The sequence below is a fragment of the Triticum urartu genome, chromosome 3A (assembly GCF_056163025.1).
Source record: "Triticum urartu cultivar PI428250 chromosome 3A, HENAU_Tu73, whole genome shotgun sequence".
Taxonomy (NCBI): domain Eukaryota; kingdom Viridiplantae; phylum Streptophyta; class Magnoliopsida; order Poales; family Poaceae; genus Triticum; species Triticum urartu.
Window position 1 is genome coordinate 626,636,541 of NC_141875.1, and position 25,443 is coordinate 626,661,983.

The 25,443-nt window shown below is 44.0% G+C and overlaps 2 pseudogenes; both read right to left on the bottom strand.

Moving 5' to 3' along the window:
• LOC125548930 (ABC transporter I family member 11, chloroplastic-like) overlaps positions 1-12,786 on the bottom strand; it is a 161,104-nt pseudogene extending 148,318 nt beyond the window's left edge.
• A 1,694-nt stretch (positions 12,787-14,480) lies between these two features.
• Positions 14,481-15,645, bottom strand: LOC147980889 (ABC transporter I family member 11, chloroplastic-like; annotated as a pseudogene).
• Positions 15,646-25,443: the final 9,798 nt, after the last annotated feature.

Consider the following 25,443-nt stretch of genomic DNA (forward strand, 5'->3'; position numbering starts at 1 on the left):
CTCCAACGTATCTATAATTTTTGATTGATCCATGCTATATTATCTACTGTTTTAGACATTATTGGGCTTTATTATCCACTTTTGTATTATTTTTGGGACTAACCTATTAACCGGAGGCCCAGCCCAGAATTGCTGTTTTTTGCCTGTTTTAGGGTTTCGAAGAAAAGGAATATCTAACGGAGTCCAAACGGAATGAAACCTTCGGGAACGTGATTTTCTCAACGAACAAGACCCGGGAGACTTGGACCCTACGTCAAGAAAAGAAACAGGAGGCCACAAGGTAGGGGGCGCGCCCACCCCCACCAGGCGCGCCCTCCACCTTCATGGGCCCCCTGTTGCTCCACCTACGTACTCCTTCCTCCTATATATATCCACGTACCCCCAAACGATCAGAAACGGAGCCAAAACCCTAATTCCACCGCCGTAACTTTCTGTATCCACGAGATCCCATCTTGGGGCCTGTTCCGGAGCTCTGCCGGAGGGGGCATCGATCACGGAGGGCTTCTACATCAACACCATAGCCCCTCCGATGAAGTGTGAGTAGTTTACCTCAGACCTACGGGTCCATAGTTAGTAGCTAGATGGCTTCTTCTCTCTTTTTGGATCTCAATACAATGTTCTCCCCCTCTCTTGTGGAGAACTATTCAATGTAATCTTCTTTTTGCGGTGTGTTTGTTGAGACCGATGAATTGTGGGTTTATGATCAAGTCTATCTATGAACAATATTTGAATCTTCTCTGAATTCTTTTATGTATGATTGGTTATCTTTGCAAGTCTCTTTGAATTATCAGTTTTGTTTGGCCTACTAGATTGATCTTTCTTGCAAGGGGAGAAGTGCTTAGCTTTGGGTTCAATCTTGCGGTGTCCTTTCCCAATGACAGTAGGGGCAGCAAGGCACGTATTGTATTGTTGCCATCGAGGATAACAAGATTGGGTTTTCTTCATATTGCATGAATCTATCCCTCTACATCATGTCATCTTGCTTAAGGCGTTACTCTGTTTTTAAACTTAATACTCTAGATGCATGCTGGATAGCGGTCGATGAGTGGAGTAATAGTAGTAGATGCATGCAGGAGTCGGTCTACTTGTCTCAGACGTGATGCCTATATACATGATCATACCTAGATATTCTCATAACTATGCTCAATTATGCCAATTGCTCGACAGTAATTTGTTCACCCACTGTAGAATACTTATGCTCTCGAGAGAAGCCACTAGTGAAACCTATGGCCCCGGGGTCTATCTTTATCATATTGATCTCCTACTACTTAATTATTTCCTTTGCTATTTACTTTGCCTTTATTTTACTTTGCATCTTTTATCATAAAAATACCAAAAATATTATCTTATCATATCTATCAGATCTCACTCCCGTAAGTGGCCTTATAGGGATTGACAACCCCTATTTGCATTGGTTGCGAGGATTTATTTGTTTTGTTCAGGTACGAGGGACTCGCGCGTAGCCTCCTACTGGATTGATACCTTGGTTCTCAAAACTGAGGGAAATACTCACGCTCCTTTGCTTCATCATCCCTTCCTCTTCGGGGAAAACCAACGCAGTTCTCAAGAGGTAGCAATAACCAATAGCGGAACCTGGATGCTCATATTGGCTCCTACATATTCTACGAAGATCTTTATCGGTCAAACCGCATAACAACATGCGTTGTTTCTGAAGGAAATATGCCCTAGAGGCAATAATAAAGTTATTATTTATTTCCTTATATCATGATAAATGTTTATTATTCATGCTAGAATTGTACTAATCGGAAACATAATACATGTGTGAATACATAGACAAACATAGTGTCACTAGTATGCCTCTACTTGACTAGCTCGTTGATCAAAGATGGTTATGTTTCCTAACCATAGACATGAGTTGTCATTTGACTAATGGGATCACATCATTAGGAGAATGATGTGATTGACTTGACCCATTCCGTTAGCATAGCACTTGATCGTTTAGTTCGTTGCTATTGCTTTCTTCATGACTTATACATGTTCCTATGACTATGAGATTATGCAACTCCCGTTTACCGAGGAACACTTTGTGTGCCACCAAACGTCACAACGTAACTGGGTGATTATAAAGGTGCTCTACAGGTGTCTCCGATGGTACTTGTTGGGTTGGCGTATTTCGAGATTAGGATTTGTCACTCCGATTGTCGGAGAGGTATCTCTGGGCCATCTCGGTAATGCACATCACATAAGCCTTGCAAGCACTGCAACTAATAAGTTAGTTGCGGGATAATGTATTACGGAACAAGTAAAGAGACTTGCCGGTAACGAGATTGAACTAGGTATTGAGATACCGACGATCAAATCTCGGGCAAGTAACATACCAATGACAAAGGGAACAACGTATGTTGTTATGCGGTCTGACCGATAAAGATCTTCGTAGAATATGTGGGAGCCAATATGAGCATCCAGGTTCCGCTATTGGTTATTGACCAGAGACGTGTCTCGGTCATGTCTACATTGTTTTCGAACCCGTAGGGTCCGCACGCTTAAGGTTTCGATGACAGTTATATTATGAGTTTATGAGTTTTGATGTACCGAAGGACTTCGGAGTCTCGGATGAGATCGGGGATATGACGAGGAGTCTCGAAATGGTCGAGACGTAAAGATCGATATATTGGACGACTATATTCGGACATCGGAAAGGTTCCGAGTGATTCGGGTATTTTTCGGAGTACCGGGGAGTTACGGGAATATGGGGGAAGAAGTATATGGGCCTTATTGGGCTTTAGGGGAGAGGGAGAGGCAGGCCGCGCCCCCCCCCCATTGACTAGTCCGAATTGTACTAGGGGGAGGGGCGGGGCCCGCTCCTTCCTTCTCTTCCATCTTCCCATTCCTTGTCTCCTACTCCTACTACTTGGAAGGAATCCTAGTTGTACTAGGAAAGGGGGAATCCTACTCCCGGTGGGAGTAAACTCCCCTAGGGCGTGCCATAGAGAGGGCCGGCCCTCCCCTCCTCCACTCCTTTATATACGGGGGCAGGGGGCACTCCAAAGACACACAAGTTGATCTTCGTGATCGTTCTCTTAGCCATGTGCGGTGCCCCCCTCCACCATAATCCTCGATAATATTGTAGTAGTGCTTAGGTGAAGCCCTGCGACGGTAGAACATCAAGATCATCACCACGCCGTCGTGCTGACGGAACTCATCCCCGACACTTTGCTGGATCGGAGTCCGGGGATCGTCATCGAGCTGAACATGTGCTAGAACTCGGAGGTGCCGTAGTTTCGGTGCTTGATCGGTCGGGCCGTGAAGACGTATGACTACATCAACCGAGTTGTGCTAACGCTTCCGCTTCCGGTCTACGAGGATACGTAGACAACACTCTCCCCTCTTGTTGCTATGCATCACCATGATCTTGCGTGTGCGTAGGAATTTTTTTGAAATTACTACGTTCCCCAACAGTGGCATCAGAGCCTAGGTTTTATGCATTGATGTTGTGCACGAGTAGAACACAAGTGAGTTGTGGGCGATATAAGTCATACTGCTTACCATCATGTCATACTTTGGTTCGGCGTATTGTTGGATGAAGCAGCCCGGACCGACATTACGCGTACGCTTACGCGAGACTGGTTCTACAGACGTGCTTTGCACACAGGTGGCTAGCGGGTGTCAGTTTCTCCAACTTTAGTTGAACCAAGTGTGGCTACGCCCGGTCCTTGCGAAGGTTAAAACAGCACCATCTTGACAAACTATCGTTGTGGTTTTGATGCGTTGGTAAGAACGGTTCTTGCTAAGCCCGTAGCAGCCACGTAAAACTTGCAACAACAAAGCAGAGGACGTCTAACTTGTTTTTGCAGCGCATGTTGTGATATGATATGGTCAAGACATGATGCTAAATTTTATTGTATGAGATAATCATGTTTTGTAACCGAGTTATCGGCAACTGGCAGGAGCCATATGGTTGTCGCTTTATTGTATGCAATGCAATTGCGCTGTAATGCTTTACTTTATCACTAAGCGGTAGCGATAGTCACGGAAGCATAAGATTGGCGAGACGACAATGATGCTACGATGATGATCAAGGTGTCGCGCCGGTGACGATGGTGATCATGACAGTGTTTTGAAGATGGAGATCACAAGCACAAGATGATGATGGCCATATCATATCACTTATATTGATTGCATGTGATGTTTATCTTTTATGCATCTTATCTTGCTTTGATTGACGGTAGCATTATAAGATGATCCCTCACTAAATTATCAAAGTATAAGTGTTCTCCCTGAGTATGCACCATTGCGAAAGTTCTTCGTGCTGAGACACCACGTGATGATCGGGTGTGATAGGCTCTACGTTCAAATACAACGGGTGCAAAACAGTTGCACACGCGGAATACTCAGGTTTAACTTGATGAGCCTAGCATATAACAGATATGGCCTCGGAACACGGAGACCGAAAGGTCGAGCGTGAATCATATAGTAGATATGATCAACATATTGATGTTCACCGTTGATACTACTCCATCTCACGTGATGATCGGACATGGTTTAGTTGATTTGGATCACGTGATCACTTAGAGGATTAGAGGGATATCTTTCTAAGTGGGAGTTCTTAAGTAATATGATTAATTGAACTTAAATTTATCATGAACTTAGTACCTGATAGTATCTTGCTTGTCTATGTTTGATTGTAGATAGATGGCTCGTGTTGTTGTTCCTTGAATTTTAATGCGTTCCTTGAGAAAGCAAAGTTGAAAGATGATGGTAGCAATTACACGGACTGGGTCCGTAACTTGAGGATTATCCTCATTGCTGCACAGAAGAATTACGTCCTGGAAGCACCGCTAAGTGCTAAGCCTACTGTAGGAGCAACACCAGATGTTATGAATGTCTGGCAAAGCAAAGCTGATGACTGCTCGATAGTTCAGTGTGCCATGCTTTACGGCTTAGAACCGGGTCTTCAACGACGTTTTGAACGTCATGGAGCATATGAGATGTTCCAGGAGTTGAAGTTAATATTTCAAGCAAATGCCCGGATTGAGAGATATGAAGTCTCCAATAAGTTCTATAGCTGCAAGATGGAGGAGAATAGTTTTGTCAGTGAACATATACTCAAAATGTCTGGGTATCATAATCACTTGACTCAACTGGGGGTTAATCTTCATGTTGATAGTGTCATTGACAGAGTTCTTCAATCACTGCCACCAAGCTACAAAAGCTTCGTGATGAACTATAATATGCAAGGGATGGATAAGACTATTCCTGAGCTCTTCGCAATGCTAAAAGCCGCGGAGGTAGAAATCAAGAAGGAGCATCAAGTGTTGATGGTCAATAAGACCATCAGTTTAAAGAAAAAGGGCAAAGGGAAGAAGAAAGGGAACTTCAAGAAGAACAGCAAACAAGTTGCTACTCAGGAGAAGAAACCCAAGTCTGGACCTAAGCCTGAAACTGAGTGCTTCTACTGCAAGCAGACTGGTCACTGGAAGCGGAACTGCCCCAAGTATTTGGCGGATAAGAAGGATGGCAAGGTGAACAAAGGTATATGTGATATACATGTTATTGATGTGTACCTTATTAATGCTCGCAGTAGCACATGGGTATTTGATACTGGTTCTGTTGCTAACATTTGCAACTCGAAACAGGGGCTACGGATCAAGCGAAGATTGGCTAAGGACGAGGTGACGATGCACGTGGGAAATGGTTCCAAAGTCGATGTGATCGCGGTCGGCACGCTACCTCTACATCTACCTTCGGGATTAGTATTAGAACTAAATAATTGTTATTTGGTGCCAGTGTTGAGCATGAACATTATATCTGGATCTTGTTTGATGCGAGACGGTTATTCATTTAAATCAGAGAATAATGGTTGTTCTATTTATATGAGTAATATCTTTTATGGTCATGCACCCTTGAAGAGTGGTCTATTTTTGATGAATCTCGGTAGTAGTGATACACATATTCATAATGTTGAAATCAAAAGATGTAGAGTTGATAATGATAGTGCAACTTATTTGTGGCACTGCCGTTTAGGTCATATCGGTATAAAGCGCATGAAGAAACTCCATACTGATGGACTTTTAGAACCACTTGATTATGAATCACTTGGTACTTGTGAACCGTGCCTCATGGGTAAGATGAATAAAACGCCGTTCTCCGGTACTATGGAGAGAGCAACGGATTTGTTGGAAATCATACATACAGATGTATGTGGTCCAATGAATGTTGAGGCCCATGGCGGATATCGTTATTTTCTCACCTTCACGGATGATTTAAGCAGATATGGGTATATCTACTTAATGAAACATAAGTCTGAAACATTTGAAAGGTTCAAAGAATTTCAGAGTGAAGTTTAAAATCATCATAACAAGAAAATAAAGTTTCTACGATCTGATCGTGGAGGAGAATATTTGAGTTACGAGTTTGGTCTACATTTGAAACAATGCGGAATAGTTTCGCAACTCACGCCACCCGGAACACCACGGCGTAATGGTGTGTCTGAACGTCGTAATCGTACTTTATTAGATATGGTGCGATCTATGATGTCTCTTACTGATTTACCGTTATCATTTTGGGGTTATGCTTTAGAGACGGCTGCATTCACGTTAAATAGGACACCATCGAAATCCGTTGAGACCACGCCTTATGAACTGTGGTTTGGCAAGAAACCAAAGTTGTCGTTTCTGAAAGTTTGGGGCTGCGATGCTTATGTGAAAAAGTTTCGACCTGATAAGCTCAAACCCAAATCGGAGAAATGTGTCTTCATAGGATACCCAAAGGAGACTGCTGGGTACACCTTCTATCATAGATCCGAAGGAAAGACTTTTGTTGCTAAATTCGGAGTTTTTCTAGAGAAGGAGTTTCTCTCGAAAGAAGTGAGTGGGAAAAAAGTAGAACTTGATGAGGTAACTGTACCTACTACCTTATTGGAAAGCGGTACATCACAGAAACCGGTTTCTGTGACACCTACACCAATTAGTGAGGAAGCTAATGATAATGATCATGAAACTTCAGATCAAGTTACTACCAAGCCTCGTAGATCAACCAGAGTAAGATCCGCACCAGAGTGGTAAGGTAATCCTATTCTGAATGTCATGCTACTAGATCATGATGAACCTACGAACTATGAAGAAGCGATGGTGAGCCCAGATTCTGCAAAATGGCTAGAAGCCATGAAATCTGAGATGGGATCCATGTATGAGAACAAAGTGTGGACTTTGGTTGACTTGCCCGTTGATCGGCAAGCAATTGAGAATAAATGGATCTTCAAGAAGAAGACTGACGCTGACGGTAATGTTACTATCTATAAAGCTCGACTTATTGCAAAAGGTTTTCGACAAGTTCAAGGCATTGACTACGATGAGACCTTCTCACCCGTAGCGATGCTTAAGTCTGTCCAAATCATGTTAGCAATTGTCGCATTTTATGATTATGAAATTTGGCAAATGGATGTCAAAACTGCATTCCTGAATGGATTTCTGGAAGAAGAGTTGTATATGATGCAACCAGAAGGTTTTGTCGCTCCAAAGGGAGCTAACAAAGTGTGCAAGCTCCAGTGATCCATTTATGGACCGGTGCAAGCCTCTCGAAGTTGGAATAAACGCTTTGATAGTGTGATCAAAGCATTTGGTTTTGTACAAACTTTTGGAGAAGCCTGTATTTACAAGAAAGTGAGTGGGAGCTCTGTAGCATTTCTGATATTATATGTGGATGACATATTGATTGGAAATGATATAGAATTTCTGAATAGCATAAAGGGATACTTGAATAAGAGTTTTTCAATGAAAGACCTCGGTGAAGCTGCTTACATATTGGGCATTAAGATCTATAGAGATAGATCAAGACGCTTAATTGGACTTTCACAAAGCACATACCTTGACAAAGTTTTGAAGAAGTTCAAAATGGATCAAGCAAAGAAAGGGCTCTTGCCTGTGTTACAAGATGTGAAATTGAGTAAGACTCAATGTTCGACCGCCGCAGAAGATAGAGAGAAAATGAAAGATGTTCCCTATGCTTCAGCCATAGGCTCTATCATGTATGCAATGCTGTGTACTAGACCTGATGTGTGCCTTGCTATAAGTCTAGCAGGGAGGTACCAAAGTAATCCAGGAGTGGATCACTGGACAGCGGTCAAGAACATCCTGAAATACCTAAAAAGGACTAAGGATATGTTTCTCATATATGGAGGTGAAAAAGAGCTCATCGTAAATGGTTATGTTGATGCAAGCTTTCACCCTGATCCGGACGATTCTAAATCGCAAACCGGATACGTGTTTTTACTAAAGGGTGGAGCTGTCAGTTGGTGCAGTTCTAAACAAAGCGTCGTGGCGGGATCTACATGTGAAGCAGAGTACATAGCTGCTTCGGAAGCAGCAAATGAAGGAGTCTGGATGAAGGAGTTCATATCCGATCTAGGTGTCATACCTAGTGCATCGGGTCCAATGAAAATCTTTTGTGACAATACTGGTGCAATTGCCTTGGCAAAGGAATCCAGATTTCACAACAGAACCAAGCACATCAAGAGACGCTTCAATTCCATTCGGGATTTAGTCCAAGTGGGAGACATAGAAATTTGCAAGATACATACGGATCTGAATGTTGCAGACCCGCTGACTAAGCCTCTTCCACGAGCAAAACATGATCAGCACCAAGGCTCCATGGGTGTCAGAATCATTACTGTGTAATCTAGATTATTGACTCTAGTGCAAGTGGGAGACTGAAGGAAATATGCCCTAGAGGCAATAATAAAGTTATTATTTATTTCCTTATATCATGATAAATGTTTATTATTCATGCTAGAATTGTATTAACCGGAAATATAATACATGTGTGAATACATAGACAAACATAGTGTCACTAGTATGCCTCTACTTGACTAGCTCGTTGATCAAAGATGGTTATGTTTCCTAACCATAGACATGAGTTGTCATTTGATTAACGGGATCACATCATTAGGAGAATGATGTGATTGACTTGACCCATTCCGTTAGCATAGCACTTGATCGTTTAGTTTGTTGCTATTGCTTTCTTCATGACTTATACATGTTCCTACGACTATGAGATTATGCAACTCCCGTTTACCGGAGGAACACTTTGTGTGCCATCAAACGTCACAACGTAACTGGGTGATTATAAAGGTGCTCTACAAGTGTCTCCGAAGGTACTTGTTGGGTTGGCGTATTTCGAGATTAGGATTTGTCGCTCCGATTATCGGAGAGGTATCTCTGGGCCCTCTCGGTAATGCACATCACATAAGCCTTGCAAGCACTGCAACTAATAAGTTAGTTGCGGGATGATGTATTATGGAACGAGTAAAGAGACTTGCCGGTAACGAGATTGAACTAGGTATTGAGATACCGACGATCAAATCTCGGGCAAGTAACATACCGATGGCAAAGGGAACAACGTATGTTGTTATGCAGTCTGACCGATAAAGATCTTCGTAGAATATGTGGGAGCCAATATGAGCATCCAGGTTCCGCTATTGGTTATTGACCGGAGACGTGTCTCGGTCATGTCTACATTGTTCTCGAACCCGTAGGGTCCGCACGCTTAAGGTTTCGATAACAGTTATATTATGAGTTTATGAGTTTTGATGTACCGAAGGAGTTCGGAGTCCCGGATGAGATCGAGGACATGACGAGGAGTCTCGAAATGGTCGAGACGTAAAGATCGATATATTGGACGACTATATTCAGACATCAGAAAGGTTCCGAGTGATTCGGGTATTTTTCGGAGTACCGGGGAGTTACGGGAATACGGGGGAAGAAGTATATGGGCCTTATTGGGCTTTAGGGGAGAGGGAGAGGCAGGCCGCGCGCCTCCCCATTGACTAGTCCGAATTGGACTAGGGGGAGGGGCGGCGCCCCCTCCTTCCTTCTCTTCCCTCTTCCCCTTCCTTGTCTCCTACTCCTACTACTTGGAAGGACTCCTAGTTGTACTAGGAAAGGGGGAATCCTACTCCCGGTGGGAATAGGACTCCCCTAGGGCGCGCCATAGAGAGGGCCAGCCCTCCCCTCCTCCACTCCTTTATATACGGGGGCAGGGGCACCCCAAAGACACACAAGTTGATCTTCGTGATCCTTCTCTTAGCCGTGTGCGGTGCCCCCTCCACCATAATCCTCGATAATATTGTAGCAGTGCTTAGGCGAAGCCCTGCGACGGTAGAACATCAAGATCGTCACCATGCCGTCGTGCTGACGGAACTCATCCCCGACACTTTGCTGGATCGGAGTCCGGGGATCGTCATCGAGCTGAACGTGTGCTAGAACTCGGAGGTGCTGTAGTTTCGGTGCTTGATCGGTCGGGCCGTGAAGACGTACGACTACATCAACCGCGTTGTGCTAACGCTTCCGCTTCCGGTCTACGAGGGTACATAGACAACACTCTCCCCTCTCGTTGCTATGCATCACCATGATCTTGCGTGTGCGTAGGATTTTTTTTGAAATTACTACGTTCCCCAACAGTTCCCTTTGTCATCGGTATGTTACTTGCCCGAGATTCGATCGTCGGTATCTCAATACCTAGCTCAATCTCGTTACCGGCAAGTCTCTTTACTCGATCCATAATGCATCATCCCGCAACTAACTCATTAGTTGCATTGCTTGCAAGGCTTATAGTGATGTGCATTACCGAGAGGGCCCAGAGATACCTCTCCGACAATCGGAGTGACAAATCCTAATCTCGATCTATGCCAACTCAACAAGTGTCATCGGAGACACCTGTAGAGCACCTTTATAATCACCCAGTTACGTTGTGACGTTTGGTAGCACACAAAGTGTTCCTCCCGTAATCGGGAGTTGCATATTCTCATAGTCATAGGAACTTGTATAAGTCATGAAGAAAGCAATAGCAGCAAACTAAAACGATCAAATGCTAAGCTAACGGAATGGGTCAAGTCAATCACATCATTCTCCTAATGATGTGATCCCATTTATCAAATGATAACTCATGTCTATGGTTAGGAAACATAACCATCTTTGATTAACGAGCTAGTCAAGTAGAGGCATACTAGTGACACTTTGTGTGTCTATGTGTTCACACATGTATTATGTTTCCGGTTAATACAATTCTAGCATGAATAATAAACATTTATTATGATATAAGGAAATAAATAATAACTTTATTATTGCCTCTAGGGCATATTTCCTTCACTTTTAACATCCAACCTCCAATGAGCATAAACACGTTATTTGGGACGTGGCTTAATGAAGTAGACATACACATGGCTAAACATATTTGGATAGGGATATGTGCTTTATTATGGGCTATATGGAACAGTAGAAATGATATGATTTTTAATGGTACACCATTCATCAATTTTTTGCAGGTTATCTACACAGCTACAGCCTGGATCCGTATGTGGTCATTACTCACTCATGCGGACTACAGGGGGCCTATGGTTATTGGGTGCAACCGCTGGAAGACGGTAGCACGGGCTATCTTCAGCCGATTTGGATGGCGAGTTAATAATAGGCTAGGTGTGTAGGCATCGTAGCCTCTTCTTTATCGCCAGATGTGGCGCTTTATTGCCGGATGTGGCGCTTTGCATGCTTATTTTCTCCTTTTTTGCTCAGATTTTGAGCTTACTTGGATGTTAAGACTTTGTTTCAATTTCTAATAATATGGCTGCATGCATCGACTGATGTAGAAGCCGGAGGTATTCCTTCTTTTCCAAAAAAAAGCTGCATGCCTGAATCGAAGTATGTAACAGCCAGTATATAGCGATCATGAGATATTCAATAGTGGCTCTAGTGGCACACAGCTATACAAAAGCATTGTGTTTTATATGGTCAGTACTAAATTACCTTAAATCATGACTCACAAACAGTATCGTGTGGTCTTTCTTTAGGTCCTTTAGGAGATTCACAACATCAGCCCGAGCTTTCCAATCTGATGATGAAGATACAAATTCAGTAACCACATCAAGGAAGAACATATACTAATTTCGACAAACTATTTGAGACCACACAATAATCCTAGCAAGTGTGAGATGTGGCCCAAGGATGATAGGATGCATAAGCAGAATTATATTAAACAACAGAACACATTGTGCATTTAGATGGGTTTTGAAATGAACCGACAGATAGGAAAGAAAATAATCCACAAATATTAGTTTGATATGGGCACCCAAATACATACCAAGACCAGCGAGGGGCTCATCAAGCAACAATAAATCAGGAGTTTGAACCTAGAAAATCAGAAGACAAAGGCAAAATATTATCCATCCTCACTTCTAAAAATAGAACAGTCAACCCGTACTAAAGTAATGCAAACAATACCAGCTGAATTGCCAAAGCAAGTCGCCGCTTAAACCCACCACTGAGAGACTGTGGATCCTTATCCAATGAAATGGCACTTAGACCAACCTAGCGTGAAACAAATTATCTTCAGAAAACAATTGTGTGTAGTCTCAAACAAGTTCACTCCAGAATGGATCAGAATGGTATCTATGAGAGATAATCATTACAGAGTTAATAGCTTTCTGAAGTTTTAATCTCAGGTGCTCCCTCAAAGCAATGTCTGCCTTTTGCCTTGGCCATCCAAAAGTAACTTCTTCAAGTATAGTATCTGATAAGAAGTACCTACAGGTATAAACTATTTTATTTTGCAGTGAAACTTCTCAAGCACTCACACAGATCATAAGCATTCATGTTAATATGTAATAAACTTATTAGTGAAAGTAGTAATTCAATGTTCAAACCTCTCAGGAAACTGAAATACAATACCAACTCTTTCAGGAGCTAACACTTCCGACGGACCCATTGGATTTCCACTATAATCATACTTCTGAATGCAAATTGAACCAGAGGTAGGTTCTGATAGACCGGCCAAAAGCTGAGGAATCAAGCTATCACCTTTAGATGAAGATACAGAGTAGAACATGCCATGCAGCATTTCCGTGGGATCCGACGTCGCTCATGTGACCGACGCAAGTCGTGATCAGTCAGCCAGGAGGAATCATTAGCCTCAATAAATTGTGAAACCTACCCCGCCATAAAATAATAGTATATGTTTCCAATGCCAATAAAAAGTAGCCCATCCAATGGTATTTAACATCGATAAAATGGCCAAATAAAGCACACGCCAACCAGAAATATCACAAGTACTGTTGCGCCTTGGGCCATCGACAGAAGGCTTGGTGGGGAAAACCTCGGCGCGCCAAGTGATTCGATGTGCAATACCTCTAATATTGATTTGGCAGGACAAACCTCGCGCCAAGCAGAATATATTTTCCAGTATTTTGGGTGTGAATGATGAACAATCAATGCGGGGAGAAATATTTGCAACATGTCATATGGTTCTCCCTATTTTTTGTAGTATTTTCAAAGGGGTTTTCCCTCGTATATCGGGCATATGAGTGAACTATTAAGCCGTGAAAAAATGACTTGCAATCGTGCAATATCCATGGTTTCTTACAAGTTGTTTACTTATATTTTTCACTAGAGAAAATCAAACGATGCATGGTTTATTGCAATGAATCAAGTGGTTTGAAATACACATGATCTTTGGGGAACTCACATATCACAAGCACTCAGCATTCTTGCAATTAATCAATTGCTTTAACATACAAATGATCTTTGGGGAGCTTGCATTTCACAAGCATGCGGGCTTCATACGCATATCCTCACCAGTCACCAAATATTTCCCTAGATTTGGAGGCATACGGCGCACACGCCTCTCCAACTTCTAGTCATATCTCTTATCCCACTACCTTCAATCTCTCTTATCGAACTCTGGGGGAGGGGAATGACCACAATAATAACACATGAAAGGAGTGGGCACAACATAGAGAGGGGTTGCTCGATACTCCTTGTGTTCGCACATGTGGCCGTGGAAGGAACTTCATAGCCAAATCAAGAGGATGGCAAAGTCGTTGAGCTAGAAGGTGTAGGCGTAAGAGGCCGGAGCACGAGAACGGTGACGTTTTCTAGCTTTTTCCGCCAATTTTCCCCAATGCTTCCTATTCCTAAGACACACATGAAAGCTCTATGGTTCCTAGCTCCGTCTTCTTCTGACATTTTGGCTTTTCTTTTTTTGACACCGCTACTATGTACCAATGTACCATATCAGTAGACCACTTTCTCTCCAAGGTGCTTTGATTTGGCTGCTAGCACCTCACTATTGTATACTGTTTGATGAATCAATAGTGTGTAGTGAAGACTCAAACATGGATGGTATATAAAGACAGCAAAAGGTTTCTTCATAGTTGGGGGGTGCGCAACAAAAGGTCTATGGGTGCATTTCATTCGGTCAGACTCTTCAAGATACTTAACTGAGAGCGTTTCTGTGTTTGTGCACATGAACAGAGCATATGCGAAATAACATCATACTATTATTGACAAACATCCGGTAGGTGTGGAGTCACTCTTAATAGATTTTGCAACTTGCCTTGTACCATTATAAACATTACATTAGGATCCCTAGCTAGCTATGAGCCTGTTCACAGCAACAACAAATGGGTCAGCATTCCAGCTGCACACGCACAAAAAAACATTATCAATTTTCCGAGGAATAAAAATGTTAATCTATACAGGTAAAGGTTCCTCCTTCAAAACACCCCCATTTCCATTCTCCAGGACCGGTCTACCAGCGGGTATAGTTTTCTGCAAAACGTTTTTAATCAGATATTTTGACAGCCTCAGTTAAGCGTTGTGTTCAACAGTGGCCCCGATGGCGCATGGCTATACAAAAGTATCGTGTTCTATGGTGAGTACTAAATTACCTTAGGTCATGACTTACAACCAGTATGGTGTGGTCTTTCTTTAGGTCCCTCAGGATATTCACAACACCAACCCGAGCTTTCCAATCTGATGATGATGATACAAATTTAGTAACCACATCTAAGAGAGCGTATACTATTTAAAAGAAAAATTATTTGACACCACACAATATTCCTAGCAAGTCTGGGCTGTGGCACAAAGATGACAGGATGCACAAGCAGAATTATATTAAACAACTGCTCTCGCTGATGTGCATTTAGATGGGTTCACAAATGGATCAATACAAGGGGAAGAAAATAATCTATAGATATTAGTTTGGTATGGATATTTCAAGTACATACCAAGTCCAGCGAGGGGCTCATCAAGCAACAATAAATCAGGAGTTTGAACCTAGAAAATAAGAAGATAAAGGCAAAATATTATCCATCTTCACTTCTAAAAACAGAACGATCCACCTGTCCTAAAATAATGAAAACATTACCAGTTGAATTGCCAAAGCAAGTCGCCGCTTAAACCCACCACTGAGAGACTGTGGATCCTTATCCAATGAAATGGCACTTTGACCAACCTAGCGTTAAAAAAATTATCTTCAGAAATCAATTGTGTGTGGTCTCAAACTACAAATTCACTCCGCAACGCAACAAAATGGTATGTATGAGAGATAATCATTACAGAGTTAATGGCATTCTGAAGTTTTAAAGTGAGTTGCTCCCTCAAAGGAATGTCTGCCTTTTGCCTTGGCCATCCAAAAGTAACTTCTTCAAGTATAGTATCTGATAAGAAGTACCTACAGGTTTAAAATATCTTATTTTGCAGTGAAACTTCTCAAGCACTCACAAAAATCATAAGCATTCATGCTAATATGTAAAAAAAACTTATTAGTGAATGTAGTAATTCAATGTTCAAACCTCTCAGGAAACTGAAATACAATACCAACTCTTTGAGGAGCTAACACTTCCGACAGACCCATTGGATTTCCACTCTCATCATACTTCTGAATGCAAATGGAACCAGAGGTAGGTTTTGAAAGACCGGCCAAAAGCTGAGAAATCAAACTATCACCTTAAGATGAACGATGCAGAGTTAAACATGTCATGCAGCATTTCAATGCAAACCTGTAAAAGAGTGGTATTTCCACTCCCACTCCGTCCAAATATCAAACCAAAACTGCATGAATTAGTTGTCTCGTCAATACAAAAGGCATCCAAGAAACACAACTATTACAATATAAAACGCATGCTTACCTACGGTATATCTGACAGTAGCAGCTCCCCAAACAAATGGATTATTTGTTGAACATATGAGTTGTGAATGGTGGACAGATTGGGTCGAGCAAACAATTCGATAGAGAGAAGAATAGCTTATGGCTTAGAAACAACGAGCATTAATATGAAATCCATGGCTTGATTCTTAAGGTGATCCCGCACCTGAGACATACTATTTGAAAGCCCTTGCTTTACCAAACTGGAGCATGAAACTTTCAACCAAATAGGAGGGAGCCGAAAGAAGAGACAAATGCCAACTATCTCTAGAGAATTAAAAAGAGGTGTGAAAAGTGTAAGGGGTCATCTTCAACTAGTAGCTAGAGCCATTCACTTTCATCTTTCACTAGAAGGCCGGGCTTTGCTGCGTCATTGGCGTTGTTGGGTTTTTTGAAAAAATAATCACTCTGTTTCAAAATATAAGTTGTATTACCCTTTTGAAAAGTCAAACCTTTTAAGTTTAATCAAATTTGTAGAGAAATATATCAAAATGCATAATATCACATCTGTATTTTTAAATTCATCATGAAATGAATTTCCATACTTTTTTGTTTGATATAGTGGATGTCGATATTTTTGCTCTGAACTAGGTCAAAGTTAAAGAAAATTTGACTTTCTACAAAACTAGTACCCTTTATATTTTGGAACTGGTGAAAGATTTACTTTGCCCGGTGGGAGGGGATGACAATGTGTGTTTTGTTTTTGTTTCTATACAGTGATTTGGTGTCCTTTTTGTGGTGTGATTACCGCCAACCAAACTATATTTATGTGGGAAAAAATTTGTGTAGATGGTCGCATGTACTATTATATTGGCGCTATAATATCACATGGTGGTGTTTCTTTTTTATAGTTGGTGGGAGGTGAGCGGGGTTAATATGTTTTTATAGGCTGATCGCCGCTGATTGATTTGAAAAAATCATAGGCCCGATGAAAATCGTAAACCAAATCCAAAATTGAATACCTTAATTGAATGAAAGATCTTCAAAATTGGGGAGCATAATGAATTAAAAGAATTGAATGTAAGAGTTTGAGAAAGTGTTGATCCGGTCAAAATCGATTGACCCCATTCTAAAATGAATTCCTCAATTAATTGTGAGACCTTAAGAATTAGGAAGCATATTATATAGTATAAAAGAATTCAATGAGAAAGCTTTGAACAAATGTTGACCCGGTCAAAATCGGATGACCCAATTCTAGTCGGAAATCTTAATTAAATGTGGACTCTTTAAAACTAAGAAGCTTAGTGATATAGAGGATGTTTATGGATGGTAGGCTTTTGGTGCCTCACGGCGAAGAAATTATGGTGGATAGGTAGTTGGAGGAAGAGCCGTAGGATAACAATCAACAAAGTAGCAGGCAGCCGCGGCATAAGAACAGTTATGTTTTCTAACTTTCCCCATCAATTTTTCTCAATGCTTCCTATTCTTAAGTGGGACACACATCAAAACTATATGGCTCCTAGCTTCATGTTCTTGGCTTCTCGATTGTTGACACGGCTGCTGCGTATCACTTCACTAGACCATTTTTTATTAGATGAGTGAATAGTGTGTAGCGAAGACTCAAGCATATGGATGATATAAAAAGACGGCGCAACTGCATTATGGTTGAAAGGGTACTCATAGATGTGCAAGGAAAAGGTTTGCGGGTGCATTTCTTTTGGCGGTTTGCGGGTGCATTTCTTTTGACTAGTTTCTTCAATAATTAAGAGTACTTCTGCATTAACTTGTGCACATGAGCAGACCACATGCAAAATATCATTCGATGACTATTGACAAATATCCACTGGGTAAGAGCATCTCCAGCCGTTGGCCTCCCAAGAAGCATAAAAATCGCCTTCTGGGAGCGAGCCGGCGATACAATCGGCGCTGGGGCGGTTGGGCGTCCAGTCGTCACCCCCAGATGTCGAGATTGGCCCAGTTTTCGGCCCACTTTCGACGAATAAAGGCCCTATATGGACGAGAATCGGCCCATATTCGGCGTAGTTCGTCGTGGCTCGGCGTTCAATTATGAACATAAATATATTTTTATCACTTAGTTCATCACAGAAAATCAAATAGTTGAACAAAATAGTGCAACAACAAATAGTTCAATACAAATTATATAGTTCAACAAATAAAAACTCATATTTCATCACACGTCGAGCCCGGCGTCGCCCTTGAGCCTCCATAGGTACTCCACCAGATCCTGCTGCAGTTGATGATGCACATGTGGGTCTCGGATCTCCTGACGCATACTGAGGTAGGCAGTCCAGGTTGCCGGTAGCTGGTGATCAACTTCGGCTAGAGGACCCTGCCTGTAGTATGGTTCAGTGTCAAACACTGGCACTTCCTGCTCGCTCTCGATGGTCATGTTGTGTAAGATGACACAGCAAGTCATGATCTCCCACATTTGATCTTTCGACCAGGTCTGAGCAGGGTAGCGGACAACAGCAAATCGAGATTGGAGCACACCAAAAGCCCGCTCGACATCCTTCCTGCAAGCCTCCTGCACCTTGGCAAAGTAGGACTTCTTGCCTCCTGGCACAACGTTTGAGATAGTCTTCACAAATGTAGATCATCTCGGATAGATGCCATCAGCTAGGTAGTACCCCTTGTTGTAGTGCCGCCCATTGACCTCGAAGTTCACCGAAGGAGAATGACCTTCAACAAGCTTGGCAAAGACAGGGGAGCACTGCAGCACGTTGATGTCATTGTGAGTTCCTGGCATACCAAAGGAGTGCCAAATCCAGAGGTCCTGTGTGGCCACCGCCTCAAGTACCACACTGCAACCGACTTTGGCGTATTTGTACATCCCCTGCCAAGCAAATGGGTAGTTCTTCCATTTTCAATGCATGTAGTCGATGCTTCCAAGCATCCCAGGAAATCCTCTTATTGCATTCTGTGCTAGGATCCGAGCAGTGTCTTCCGCATTGGGTGTTTGCAAGTATTGCGGTCCAAACACTGCCACGACTGCCCGACAGAACTTGTAGAAGCACTCAATGGTGGTGGACTCGGCCATGCGCCCATAGTCATCGAGCGAATCACCGGGAGCTCTGTATGCAAGCATCCTCATTGTTGCCGTGCACTTTTGGATCGAGATGAATCCAAGTTTGCCGGTGCAATCCTTTTTGCACTTGAAGTAGCTGTCTAACTCCCGGATGGAATTCACAATCCTGAGGAAAACCTTTCGGCTCATCCGATAACGGCGCCGAAATGTTTTGTCGCCGTGCAGTGGAGCGTCGGCGAAGTAGTCGAAGTAGAGCATGCAGTAGCCTTCGAGACGATGTCGGTTCTTTGCTTTAATCAGCCCCTGCGCCGAGCCACCTCGCCGCGGCTTTTCATTGCTCGCCAGCAGGGCGAGCGGCGAGGACCATGAGATGTTTCTCTTCCTGGATGTCAGCCTCAGCTTCCTCCTCCAGCAGCGCGGTGAGCGCGTCCTCGTCGTCCGAGTCCATCACCGAGGCAGGCAAATCGTCGAACACCTTGCGCCCGGTGGGCGCGTACCCGCCACTAAACTGCCCCTCCGAGGCCGGAAACGGCTTGAAAAACGCCCTGCTGCTGGTGGAGGGGCTGCCTCAGCGAACCTCTACTCTTTTCCCGGCGGGGATTGGCTATCTAGCGGTGAAGGGCGGTGGGCGGCGCGGGGATATAGTTGTTGGCGGCCGAGCGCGTGGGGGGTGGGAGGCGAGTCGGGGAAGAAAAATTTGACTTTTCGCCTGATGGTGTGGGCCAGCCGTGCTTTTCCCTTGCGCCGGAGCCCCCGAGCGCCCCCCCCCCCCCCAGTGCGCCGGGTTCGGCCTGCGATCGTCGGGCCCAAAAACAGGCCGAACCGGCGGATTTCGAAGTCCTGGAAGCGCGACTAGGATGTTTTTTCGGCGCCGGCGCCGAAAAAGTGGCCTGGGGAGGCCTGTTGTGGGCACAGCTAAAAATGCTCTAAGGAGTTGGTCTTACTTAGATTTTGCAACATGCCAGTACTTTCGCTTTCTAAAAAAATAAAATAAATATTTACACTAGTAGATTTCTAGCTGGCCATGGGCATGTGACTGCAGAACAAATGGGTTAGCAAATATAGTACTCCCGTTGTAGTGATCTAAATGTTTTTATATTTCTTTATGAAAAATGTAACATTCTAATTGCACGAAAATTTTCATCCTAGCTGGCTGCGAAGCACGAGAAACGTGCGGCTTCAAAAATCTCACGTCAAAACCAAGACTTGAGGTGCTGTATGCTTGCATCGCACCACATGTGGAGTGGGACACTGCAAAGTATACCCACGTGGTTGCATGGGCACTGATCTGCGCCAGTGCACCGGCCCAACTGTTGGGACGGTCTAGCCCGAACCGTCAGATCCAGTGCGCTTCGACCGTCCGATCTGCTTGTTGACTTCCATCTCCTTCGTCCTCTTCGTGCACTGCGCAGGCGCCGCCCCCTGCTCGCGTGGATGTCATCCCTTCCGCCGACCGCCACCCCCTCGCCTGGAACTCCTCCCTCCGTCGGTCGCCGCCCTCGTCGCCGGTGCTCGCCGCCCTCGTCGCTGGTGCTCGCCATCACAGCACACCGTCCTCGCCGGTTCCAGCAAGACGGCGTCGCCATCACGCCCAACGTCCCTATCCTTGCAGCACTTAGCCGTCGCCGCCATATCACGTCCGTCGCAGCACCATCGTGTCGCCGGCCGCAACTCTGACCGTCATCGTCAATGCTCGCTGCCCAAGGTTGCACGAACAAAGGCCGCCCAAATCAACGCCATTTAGATGGATGTAGCAAAAACTTCGCCGATGGTAGCAAAAAATAGCGACGGTTGCAGCAAAATCATTGTCGCCGTTGTCTAGCGTCACATCTGAGCCATTAATGGATGTAGCAAATTTTCTCGTTGGTCGTAGCAAAAGCCGACGACCGTTGCACAAAATAACCTCCGTCGTCGTGGGGACGTAGCTCCGTCAACGAAACATACAGCCGGATGCAGCTTTCCATGGTAGCAAAAATGTGTCGTTGAATGGATGTAGCAAAAAAAAGCATCGGTCATAGCAAAAAATGACAACGGTTGCAGCAAATCATCGTCGCCGGCGGCACGAGGTCACAACTCCGCCGTGATGGATGTAGCAAAAACCCTCGCCGGCAGTAGCAAAATCTATCTATGGTTGAAGCTTTTTTAGTTGGGCAGTGCCGATTGAAGCTTTTCTACCTATGGTTGAAGCTTCTTTCGACTGTGGTTGAAGCTTTTCTAGATCACGGATGCAGCACTGTATACACGCGGTTCCGGCCATGACAGCAGGTAGCTGTGGTCTCTGCTATCCTAGCAGCAGGCAGTCGTTGCAGTTTCATGACGACAGCAGTTTCAGCACCGTCGGTCATCTTTACGTCAGCCCCGATCCATGCCGTTTGAAGCACCGGTGCAAGCAGCTGGGAGTAAAAACATCAAAGCTTCGTCGTTCATGGCGAGGAAGAAAGAAGACTGCGAGGGAAAGAAAAGAGAGGATGCGGAGAGGAAGATAAGGTAGTTTGAAAAAAATATTATATGTGAGCCTGTCTATGTCTAGCATGGGGATCGTTAGACCCATGATTAAAAGGGATCACACGACCCGCAGGTTCGGCCGAAAGCTTCGGCCGGTCTGCCGGCTGGAAACATTTCCCTGGTTGGTTGCATTGCATGGGAGCATGTCATGCGTGATTTGTTTTGCACAGAGAAGGAACGAAACAAGAGTCTGCACGCACGGCCGGTGAACGAAACAAAAGTCTCTCGCGTCGACCCATCCACACAGCACAGCGGCTTTGCAAATTCACTCCGCTGACTTCCAAACAGCACAGCGGTTGGGAGGCCGACCACGCGAGCTTCAAGTCTCCAAGGACTAAAAGGTGGTCGGCGCCGGCACTGGACTAACACCAAACCGTCTTCGTAGGCCGGACAGGTATTCAGATACCTACTTCCTCCGTTCAGAATTACTTGTCGTAGAAATGGATGTAGACATATTTTAATTCTAGATACACCCATTTTCGAAACAAGTAATTGCGAACGGAGGGAGTACGTACATTTGCAATTTTGCATGCGTGCGTGTTTCGTAGAGTTCTTAAAAGATCAAGATCGAAGAGCACGCTCGTTTGCTTCCTGCAATGGAGAATCACGGCGGCCGCTGCACAGCTTGTTTGTCGCCAGCGTGGTGGCTCTTGTTTTTCTTTATTTGCAAAAATAATTCAGATCTATGATTAAAGTACAAAGAACCTCAAACATAATAAAAATTACATCAAAATACTGAGACCACCGAAGGATTACTATCGCCGTCAGAACGAGCCACCGATACGCCATCGTCATGGCTCTCGTTGACTTAAGATCTTCGCCGCACGCTTCGTGCGGTGCGCCGATGCAGCGTGACCCATGCCGTAAAAGCAGAAATATCACAAGTATGGTCGTGCCTTGGGCAGCGATCGGACATGCAACACCTTTAATGTTGCTTTACGTCTAATATTGGTGAAACAAACCTCACGCCAATGTATTTTTCTTGTGTTCTGGATGTGTATGTACGGAAGAACAATCAACATGGGGCAAGTCATCTGAAAAAATTATTTTCATCAGTCAATTCCTATCAGCCGTTGGATAGTACAAAACAAACGGTCAAGATTGCATCTTCAACCTCCTGCTGCTTGCTTCTTCAACTTCAAACCGCCTCGTTGCCGCCTGCTTCCGCCGCCCGCGGCCCGCAGCGCTTCGCGCACACTCGCCACACCGCCCTCCCCCCAACCACGGCCCACCGTCGTGCTGCTGGCCATCCCTCTAGCCCCGATGCCGATGGAGATTTTTCCCGGCGACCTTGCACTACCGCCGTGCTGCCACCCCCACCGCTACCCTCCGGCGAACTTCTTCGCCCTTCTAAAAATCGACTGACCCAAAACCGAAGTCGGTCAACTGATGACATTTAGCTAATGTGTCTATTGACCCAAAACCGAAGTCAATCAACTGATGACATTTAGCTAATGTGTCTATTGACCCAAAATCGAAGTCAGTCGACTGACATTTAGCTAATGTGTCTATTGTTTGTTCAAGTGTCTGTTCAAGAAGCCTTTCTTCCTTCTTTGTTCTTCTTCGTGTTGGCTTGTCCGTACCCGAAACAGAACATGTAATTCTTGTTCTGCTCGTTCTGGAAGGTTCTGGAAGCTGCGGAATCAATCCCGCCTGGGGCCCTCATCTTTCGTAAGGTTCTATGATGCCGAATCAATCCATCTTGTGGCCTACATCTTGTAATAATCACGGTAAATGCTGAATCAGGGACCGTACTAAATGATGTTAAACACGTCGGATGCTATAATAGACAATCGGTACGTTCCTCCCTGTTCCAAATACATGTAATATCTTGCCCTCTCATGTTCGGCATTAATGGAGAAAATGATGAATGCGGTCAGGACTTCAGTGATACCCATTCCGGCAAGATTTACCGCATTCCAGATCCGTGGGGTTCTGATTTCGGGATCAGCTAGAGCTAGGAGCAGAAAGCACTTGTTTTCAATCTACCCTTGTCTTATGTTTTTCCATGTTTTTTGTGGTATCTCCTGGCGGGTTTTCCCTAGTATATCGGACGTACCAGTGAACTATTAAGCCGTAAAAAGATGACTTGCATTCGTGCATAATCCATGGTTTCTTGCAAACTGTTTGCTTGTATTTTTCACTAGAGAAACTCAAATGATGCATGGTTTCTTGAAATTAGTAAGTGTTTTAAAATGCAAGTGATCTTTGGGGAACTCACATTTCACAAGCACTCAACATTGGAGATACTAGGCTTGGCACGCATATGCTCACCAGTCACTAAACACTTCCTATGGATTTGGAAGCAAAGGGCCACGATGTGTCTCCGGTGTGTAGCTATATCCCACTAGCTTTTATCTATCTCATCGAATGATCGGAGAGGGGAATGACCACAAGAATAACACATGAAGGGACGAGCGAGCTGAACACAGGGAGGGGTTGCTCGTTGAGAAGCTCGATACTCCTTGTGCTGGCATACCCGGCCACGGAAGGTATATCATGGCCAAATCAAGAGGATGGTCAAGTTGTTGGGGTAAAAGGAGTAGATGACCACTGGAGTAATCGGCAAGATGCCGGAGCATGAGAATGGTGTCGTTTTCTATCCTTCTCCATCAAATTTCCCCAAGGCATCCCATTCTTAAGACACACATCAAAACTCTGATTCCTAGTTACATGTTCTTCCATTTTGGCTTCTCCTTTCTTAAAATGGCTACTATGTATCATTCTACTAGACCTTTTTCTCTCCTCAGTGCTTTGCTTGGGTCGTTACCAATACCGCTTCGCTATTGTAGATGGTTTGATGAATCAATATTATGTAGCGAAGACTCAAATATGAGTGGTATATAAAGACAGCAAAAAGTGCATTCATGGTCGAGGAGTTGCGCAATGAAAGGTCCATGGGTGCATTTCATTCGGTCAGACTCTTCAAAATACTTTAACTAAGAGCACCTCTGTTTTTGTGCACATGAATAGAGCATTCGCAAAGTAGCATCCTACTATTATTGAAAAACATCCAGCGGGTGTAGAGTCACTCCTAATAGATTTTGTATCATGCCATTATACTATTTGACCAAAGCAGAGGGCTAGGTTACAACATGTACGAGACACATGAGCTCTCTCTCCTGAAACCCATCTAGGGTTAGGCCGCCTCCACCCTCTCCCTACCGCCATCGAATCACCACCGGACAAAACCCAGGCGGGGGGAGGATGGCAGCGACAGGGCATCCCTCCCACGTGGTTATGGGCATGGTTGCTGCGGTTCTCGTGTGGCGTCCAGGTGGAGATGGTGGTGACCTTGGCTGGTGATAACCCACAAGTATAGGGGATCACAACAGTTTTCGAGGGTAGAGTATTCAACCCAAATTTATTGATTCGACACAAGGGGAGCCAAAGAATATTCTCAAGTATTAGCAGATGAGTTGTCAATTCAACCACACCTGGAAACTTAGTATCTGCAGCAAAGTGTTTAGTAGCAAAGTAATATGATAGTAGTGGAACGGTAGCAAAAGGTAACTATAGCAAAAGTAATATTTTTACTGTTTTGTAGTGATGATAGCAATAGCAACGGAAAAGTAAATAAGCGAAGAACAATATATGGAAAACTCGTAGGCAATGGATCGGTGATAGAGAATTATGCCGGATGTGGTTCATCATGTAACAGTGATAACCTAGTGTGACACATAACTAGCTCCAATTCATCAATGTAATGTAGGCATGTATTCCGAATACAGTCATACGTGCTTATGGAAAAGAACTTGTATGACATCTTTTGTCCTACCCTCCCGTGGCAGTGGGGTCCTAGTGGAAACTAAGGGATATTAAGGCCTCCTTTTAATAGAGTACTGGACCAAAGCATTAACACATAGTGAATACATGAACTCCTCAAACTACGGTCATCACCGGGAGTGGTCCCGATTATTGTCACTTCGGGGTTGCCGGATCATAACAGGTAGTAGGTGACTATACACTTGCAAGATAGGATCAAGAACTCGCATATATTCATGAAAACATATTAG